Source organism: Temnothorax nylanderi, unplaced genomic scaffold (assembly GCF_030848795.1).
Source record: "Temnothorax nylanderi isolate EJ_2023f unplaced genomic scaffold, tnyl_v1.0 TNYL_tig0495_pilon, whole genome shotgun sequence".
NCBI classification, from domain to species: Eukaryota; Metazoa; Arthropoda; class Insecta; order Hymenoptera; family Formicidae; genus Temnothorax; species Temnothorax nylanderi.
Window position 1 is genome coordinate 1 of NW_027249557.1, and position 7,535 is coordinate 7,535.

General features: G+C 44.5%; 1 pseudogene; it reads right to left on the minus strand.

The window, feature by feature from the left end:
• Positions 1-344: 344 nt before the first annotated feature.
• On the minus strand, positions 345-7,254 carry LOC139783381 (uncharacterized; annotated as a pseudogene).
• Positions 7,255-7,535: the final 281 nt, after the last annotated feature.

The following is a 7,535-nucleotide window of genomic DNA, read 5'->3' on the forward strand; positions in this document are numbered from 1 at the left end:
TTTAAATATTGTGTATTGGTTAGAGGTTTTACAAAATGAATTTTAATTGAAAATAAAAACGTTTCCTTCGTGTTTCAATAAAAACATTTTATTATGTTTCGTATTTCTATTTATTTTATTTCAAATATCATGGTAGTAAGCGTAGATCGCATGACATTATCGTTCTATGTATGTCGAATTAATTAAGGTATCCGCGATATCGAAAGCGAATAATTGTGAGTCCATTCAGTAATCATGATAGCGAACCCAATACCAACAAAACCAACTCTTGACCAATAAAAGCGAGAAACAACATAACGCAAAATAATAATAAATTACACTAGACAAATTATCGGAATCTACAGCTACTGAAGGGGGATAATTCCTTGCCGGATCCTCACAATATTGTCTTGATGGCGCATAGCCCCAGGCCCATTTACAAACTCTTTCAGTGTATCTCTCTGTTGTAATACTCCAAGTGCTGCTGCATTTCTTGCTCCTATCCGTGGACCATCAATGATGGCTCCATTCTCCCCAGCGACAATGTCATGCCATTCTCCCTCTACCAGTTCGCCAGTTGGCAATTCCTGGTCCACAAAAGAAGGGGGGCAATATGATAGGTTGAGTTTCCTGTCGCCTGTCTTGCGGATAAAATTGTGGAGGCAAACAGCACATTCAATGATGCTTTCCACATTGTCTTCTGCAGCAATAATGGGGTGACGGAAAATCCTCCAACGAGCCGCTAAAATGCCAAAAGCATTTTCAATTACTCTCCTTGCTCTGCTCAACCTGAAGTTATACACAGACTTGTCATGGGGTATGTTGCGCTCGCCATAGGGTTTCATCAGGAAAGGTTTCAAAGAGAAAGCTGCATCTCCTACAAGGAAGTAGGGCATGTCAACAACAGTTCCTGGTAGGTGACTTGAATTCGGCAAGTTAAGGGATCCATCATTCAATCGCCGACCCATTTCAGACGATTGAAAAACTCCGCCATCACTTTGTGAGCCTTCTGCTCCTACATCCAGCATGATGAAATTGTAGTGTGCATCACAAACTGCCAATAGAACCATGCTTGTAGAAAGAGAACTTTGTTGGAGAGCGCTTGTGTGGCTTGTGAGAGCAAATTCTTATTTTTTCGAGTAGGTGGCAGGCTTGTCTCCTGTGTGGTATGAATGCGAGCGAGCAGAGTTCCTTGGGTAGCGCTAGCGACACGTGCGTTCCTGAATAAAGATCCTCAATTTTAACATCCGTGCCTTATTTACGCATCTCATTCCGTTCAATTGTGAACATCTGGCGACCGTGACAGGACTTTGGCGTAAATAATCTCATGTGATCATGGATAACTGCAAGAAGCTGAGGAAAACCGCGCGTGCGGCATTCACAAGGACATACAACTGGCTCTCAACGAACATAAGTAGAGACGCAGCAATTGAAGATATACAAGCACAGTTTGCGTTGTTAAAAGATAAAGCCAGTGAGATGGAGGATCTCAACGATAAGTTACAACAGTTACTACTCGAGCGAGAAGAAACGACGGATCAGGACCTCGAAGAGGAATCCACGGCATGCGATGATTATCGTCTCAAGTATTATCGCATCAAGACACAAGTTACGAATCTGATGCAACCGATTCCCCCCATTGCAAATGGCGGCGAGGCTGTTCAACCAATGAACAGACGTGACAACGAACAAGCCATCCAAGATAAACGATTCAAGCTACCGAAGATCGAGTTGCAGAAATTCAGCGGAGAGTTACGCGAGTGGCTGCAGTTTTGGAGTCTCTTTAAGAATATACACGAAGATCAACAGATTACCAAGGAAGATAAATTCCAATATTTAGTTCAGGCTATGGTAAAGGGATCTAGAGCTAGTGATCTCGTGAATAGTTATCCACCGATCGCGGAAAATTATGACAAAGTGATAGACAGTTTAAAATCAAGATTCGGTAAAAACGATTTGTTAATTGAACTATACGTGCGCGAGCTGCTCAAGTTGGTATTGAACAACACCAATAAGTCGGGAAAGAAGCCATCCGTCGGTAACCTGTTCGACAAGCTCGAAACGCAGTTGAGAGCGCTCGAGTCGCTTGGTGTCACTACTGAAATGTGTGCGGCCATGTTGTATCCCCTAGTGGAATCTTCGCTGCCGGAAGAGACATTGAGGGTTTGGCAGCGATCACCGGCGTCGTCTGGCGCTACCGTCGCAAAGGACAGGCTCACTAACCTCATGTTGTTTTTGGCGGAAGAGGTTCAGGCAGAACAAAGAATTGAAATGGTCGTTAGTGGTTTCGGCGTTACCTCAGAGATAAAAGTGAAGGACAGGAATAAGAGAACGAAACAGGAAGCGTCGGAAACACCGACGGCGGCAGGACTTTTAACAGTAAATGAAACGATTGACTCTAAATGCACTTTTTGTGACGAACGGCATAACTGTGTGAATTGTGAAAAGGCTAAGAAACTATCTCTGGCAGAGAGGCAGGAGATTGTTAAAGAAAAGAGAGCCTGCTTTTGTTGTGCCAAAATCGGACATAACCTTAAGAATTGTCGTTATAAGGGTAAGTGTGCGTGGTGTGGTCACAAACATATTCTGTTGTTATGTCGTAGTGTGGCCTCTAATACGTCGAGCTCCGGAAGTAAAGCGAAGACGGACACTCAAGAAAAGGACGTCGTGGAGAATCTGTCCAATCTGTCATCGGGCCCGGAAGTTTTTATGCAGACATTTATGGTTAAAGTATACAACGGCAATCAGGAACAGTTAATTCGAGCGGTCGTTGACTCTGGGTCACATCATTCGTATATCTTAGCTGACGTGGCTGCGAAAATGCAATTCAAGGAAACAGGTAATCGCACGATGATTCATTCGCTATTTGGAGGCGTAAGTACTCAACCTCTGGATCACAAACGCTACCTTGTTTGTTTACGTAGTCTTGACGGTGGCTACGCGTGCAATTTCAACGCATTTGAGCAGAATAAAATATGTGTCAATATTCCCAGGGGGACCGGAGGTTCTTGGATCAAGGAACTAAGAAAAAAATCCATTAACCTCACAGATGCTAACCACGGTGAAGTACCGATTTCCCTCTTGATAGGAGCCGATGTTGCTGGCAAGCTTCTAACCGGTCGAATAGTTCAACTTGATAATGGAGTAACGGCTGTTGATACCAAGTTTGGATGGACAATAATGGGCAAAAATCCATCGCACGTTTGTCAGAGCAACGACAGTGTGGCGATCGCCTTTTCTATGTATGTGGACGAGACGAAGATCGAAGACCTGTGGAATTTGGACGTTTTGGGAATACAAGATCCCATCCAAAAATCTACGAAGGAAGAACATCAAGAAAACGTCCTAAAAGGCTTTCGACACACTACAATCATAAACGAGCAAGGACGTTATGAAGTACGTTTGCCCTGGAAGGAGAACCACCCAACTCTACCGATGAATCGTGCCACAGCTGAGCGGAGGTTAGAAAGTACAATCAAGAAGCTAAAACAAGATGGTCTCTACCAAGCCTACGACGATGTCTTTCAGGATTGGTTAAACGATGGTATAATAGAAGAGCTTTCTAGCAATGAAGCAAAGGATTATGGACATTACCTGCCACACAGACACGTAGTTAAGGAAAATAGCACGACTCGGATTCGCCCGGTTTTCGATGCATCGTCAAGAGAAAGAGAAGGTCCCTCGTTGAATCAGTGCTTAGAGACGGGACCAAATTTCATCGAATTGATACCCGAGTTACTGCTGCGATTCAGGCTGCAGAAATTTGGAGTGATAGCAGATATACGAAAAGCATTTCTCCAGATTAGCGTCTCGAAGCAGGATCGAGACGTTATGAGATTTTTGTGGAAAAGACAGCCTGAAGACACGGAATTTGTGGTCTATCGACACTGTCGTGTCGTTTTCGGAGCCACAAGCAGCCCATTTTTACTGGGAGCAACCATCGATCTTCATCTGGAGAACATTGCTCGAGACTTACCCGAGGAGGAGATCAACTTAATACGTGATCTTGCAAAATCCTTCTACGTTGACAACAGTATAATGAGTCTCCCAACGGTCGGCGAGGTAGAAGATTTCAAGAAGAAGGCGACGCTATACATGAGTAAAGGAGGATTTGACCTTCGAGGGTGGGAGCATTCTGGCGATATGGGTCCCTCGACAGAAACTTCAGTTTTAGGCCTTGTCTGGGATAAAGTCGAGGACATATTGAAGATTTCCGGCCATTGTTTACAACCAAAGATCCCCGAGGTAGTCACAAAAAGGAAGATTTTGGCGGCCACACAGAAGGTATTCGACCCAATTGGCATTGTTTGCCCGGTGCTGTTGTGCCCGAAGCTGATTCTGCAGGCATTGTGGACTAAGAAGACAAATTGGGACGAGACGGTCGATGAGGAGACGGGCGCAGCCTTTGTCAAGTGGCTTCGAGACTTAGAGCTTCTTCGTGAAGTTAGAATTCCGCGATGGGTTTTTGGAGGAACTAATGATTTTTTGTCACTCCATTTGTTTGTAGATGCCAGTCAAGCCGCCTATGCCGCAGTAATTTTCGTAAGAGTTGCCTGCAGCCAGGGGATTAAAGTCCATCTAGTTCAGGCCAAATCCCGACTCGCACCCCTAGGAAAGCCGACGATCCCACGCCTGGAATTGATGGGTGCTGTTATTGGAGCCCGATTACTGTGCAGCATCATCAAGTATTTGAATCGTCCTGAGGTCAAGGTGTACTGTTGGACTGATTCTACCACGGTGCTTACATGGATCAAGAGAGAGAGTCAATGGGCGACCTTTGTCTGGCGACGAGTGCAAGAAATTAGGCAATTGACAGAACCTGATGATTGGCGTCATGTTCCTGGAGATTTAAACCCTGCTGATCTTCCGTCCAGAGGATGTTCTGCCAGAGAACTAATCAAGACTAAATGGTGGCTAGGACCACAATGGCTCTCGCGCCCTGAAGAAGAGTGGCCTCTATCCGACGCTAAGATAGATGAAGATGCTGTTCGAAGCGAGATGAAGAGAGGAGCGGTGAGATTAAAGGTTGTACAAATCTCGTCCGTGCTAGTCGCCAATGCAACGGAGCATGAGTCTAAGGCACGTAAAGAAATGGTGATTCCGGATACTTCTTATGAGAGAATTCTACGACGATTCGCCTGGATGATGAGGTTTGTTGCAAATTGTCGACTAGAAGCTTCAAAACGAGTGAAATCCTATTTAAGAGTAAAAGAAGTTACAGCTGCAGAAATAAAATTGATACGCATGGTACAACGTGAAAGCTTTTTTGGCTTCAAGGATTCAAGGATGAACTCGATGAACACATATCTAGACGAAGATGGAATAATTCGACTGAAAAGCCCGGTCGCGAATCGGGACGATACCATGGACTTCAGACACCCGATCTTATTAGATTCACGACATTCCTTGGTTAACAAACTCATTGAGTGCACACACTTGAGGTTAAACCATGCACCAGCAAGTATTATGATTAACGTTCTACGAGAGAGATTCTGGATACTGGGATGTAGAAGAGGTGTTAACGCTGTTATACACAGTTGTGTTTCCTGTCGCAGATTTGATGCTAAGAGAGTTGAGGCATTGTCCCCGGCTCTTCCTGGAAAACGAGTTAGAGATGCAGCCGTCTTCGAGATCACTGGTATGGACTACGCAGGCCCTTTGTTTCTCCGAGACAAAACCAAGGCATGGGTTTGTCTTTTCACTTGTGCCATTTATAGAGCGGTCCATTTTGAATTAGTGTCTTCTCTGACCACGGAGAATTTCCTGGAAGCGTTCCGACGATTCGTGTCGAGGAGAGGTCGACCTTCCTACGTTTACACGGATAACGGTACCAATTTTGTTGGAGCCAACAACCTTTTGCAAAACATCGACTGGAGAAAGGTGGAAAGTTATGGCGTCGTTGAGCGAGTTCAATGGCAATTCAACCCCCCCTTTGCTGCCTGGTGGGGAGGATGGTGGGAGAGAATGGTGCGCTCAATGAAGGATATGCTTCGAAAAGTCCTTGGGAGAGCTGCCTTGAATTTTGAGGAGATTACTACTGTGCTTTGCGACTGTGAAGCTGTTATAAATAGTCGACCCTTAACTTACCTGGCTGAAGATACCTGTCAACTCGTGCCATTATCGCCTTCATTATTTCTTCACGAGTTGAAAAATGACCAATTACCTGATGTCGATATAGCAATTACCACTCAGAAGATTACTGCAAGACTTCGCTACATTCAGGAACTACGCGAGACTCTGAGAAGACGTTTCAGAATCGAGTATCTTGGTCAGCTGAAACAGAGTCCTTCGACGCGATCTACTACGCGCACTCTCAAGGTGGGAGATGTCGTCCTCATCGGCAACGACCTGCAGAAACGTTTGGACTGGCCTTTGGCCAGAATAATTGAACTTATTCCTGGAATTGATGGAGAGACGAGAGTTGTTCGTTTAAAAAAGCCACGGGAGAACTTATACGTCCTGTACAACGAGTATTTCCCTTAGAAGTACACTCTGGAGAGGAATCTTTGGATGAGTTGAGAGCTTGTCATCAGTCGAAGAAGAAACCGTCAGAGAAAGCAAAGACTGTTCCCGTTAGTGAAACTTGCGAAGTGCGAACGAACGCTGACGTAGAAAAGCCCAAAACGCGTACACGTTACGGAAGACTTGTAAAGCCCCCGTGTAAATTTAAGTCTTAAGGATTGTCATGTGTCAATGTTCTTTTGAGCCTATTCTTTTTGAAATAAGAGATAAATTTTTATTTTTTTGTTTTGAGCCGTTAAAGTAACCCTGTGTGTTGAGTAGTTGGGACTGTCAACAACTCAAGGTGGGAGAAAATGTAGAAAGAGAACTTTGTTGGAGAGCGCTTGTGTGGCTTGTGAGAGCAAATTCTTATTTTTTCGAGTAGGTGGCAGGCTTGTCTCCTGTGTGGTATGAATGCGAGCGAGCAGAGTTCCTTGGGAAGCGCTAGCGACACGTGCGTTCCTGAATAAAGATCCTCAATTTTTACATCCGTGCCTTATTTACGCATCTCATTCCGTTCAATTGTGAACAATGCTAAATGTCTTCTTGTAATTAAAATAAACACTTTGGGAAGCTTGTGGGGCCTGTATTTGAACGTGCTTCCCATCGATGGCCCCCACACAATGAGGAAACTGCCATTCTTCCCAAAATCCAGCACTCACCTCACGCCATTCCGCTTCATTTGCTGGAGGGTTCACAAATACACTCTTTAATACACTGACAAGTGCTCGAGTGGTTTCTGCCAGGATCTGAGAGACAGTGCTCTGGCCACATCGATAGGAAAAGCTCAGAGTATACTGACTGTCTCCTGCTGCCAAGAATCTGCAGAGCAAATTTACAAATTGAATCGACTCCTGAGACTTAATTGATAAGATAAGCGAACATTGATGATCTTACCTCAATGTCATAGCAAGCCTCTGAGTGGGTGAAAGAGCAGTGTACATTTCTCGCTTCTTTATCAGTGGACCAACCAAGCTCAGGAGATACTCGAATCTAAGAAAGCGAACATATAATTTGTAAAAATAAACTCTGTGCCAGAAAAATATTTATCTTTC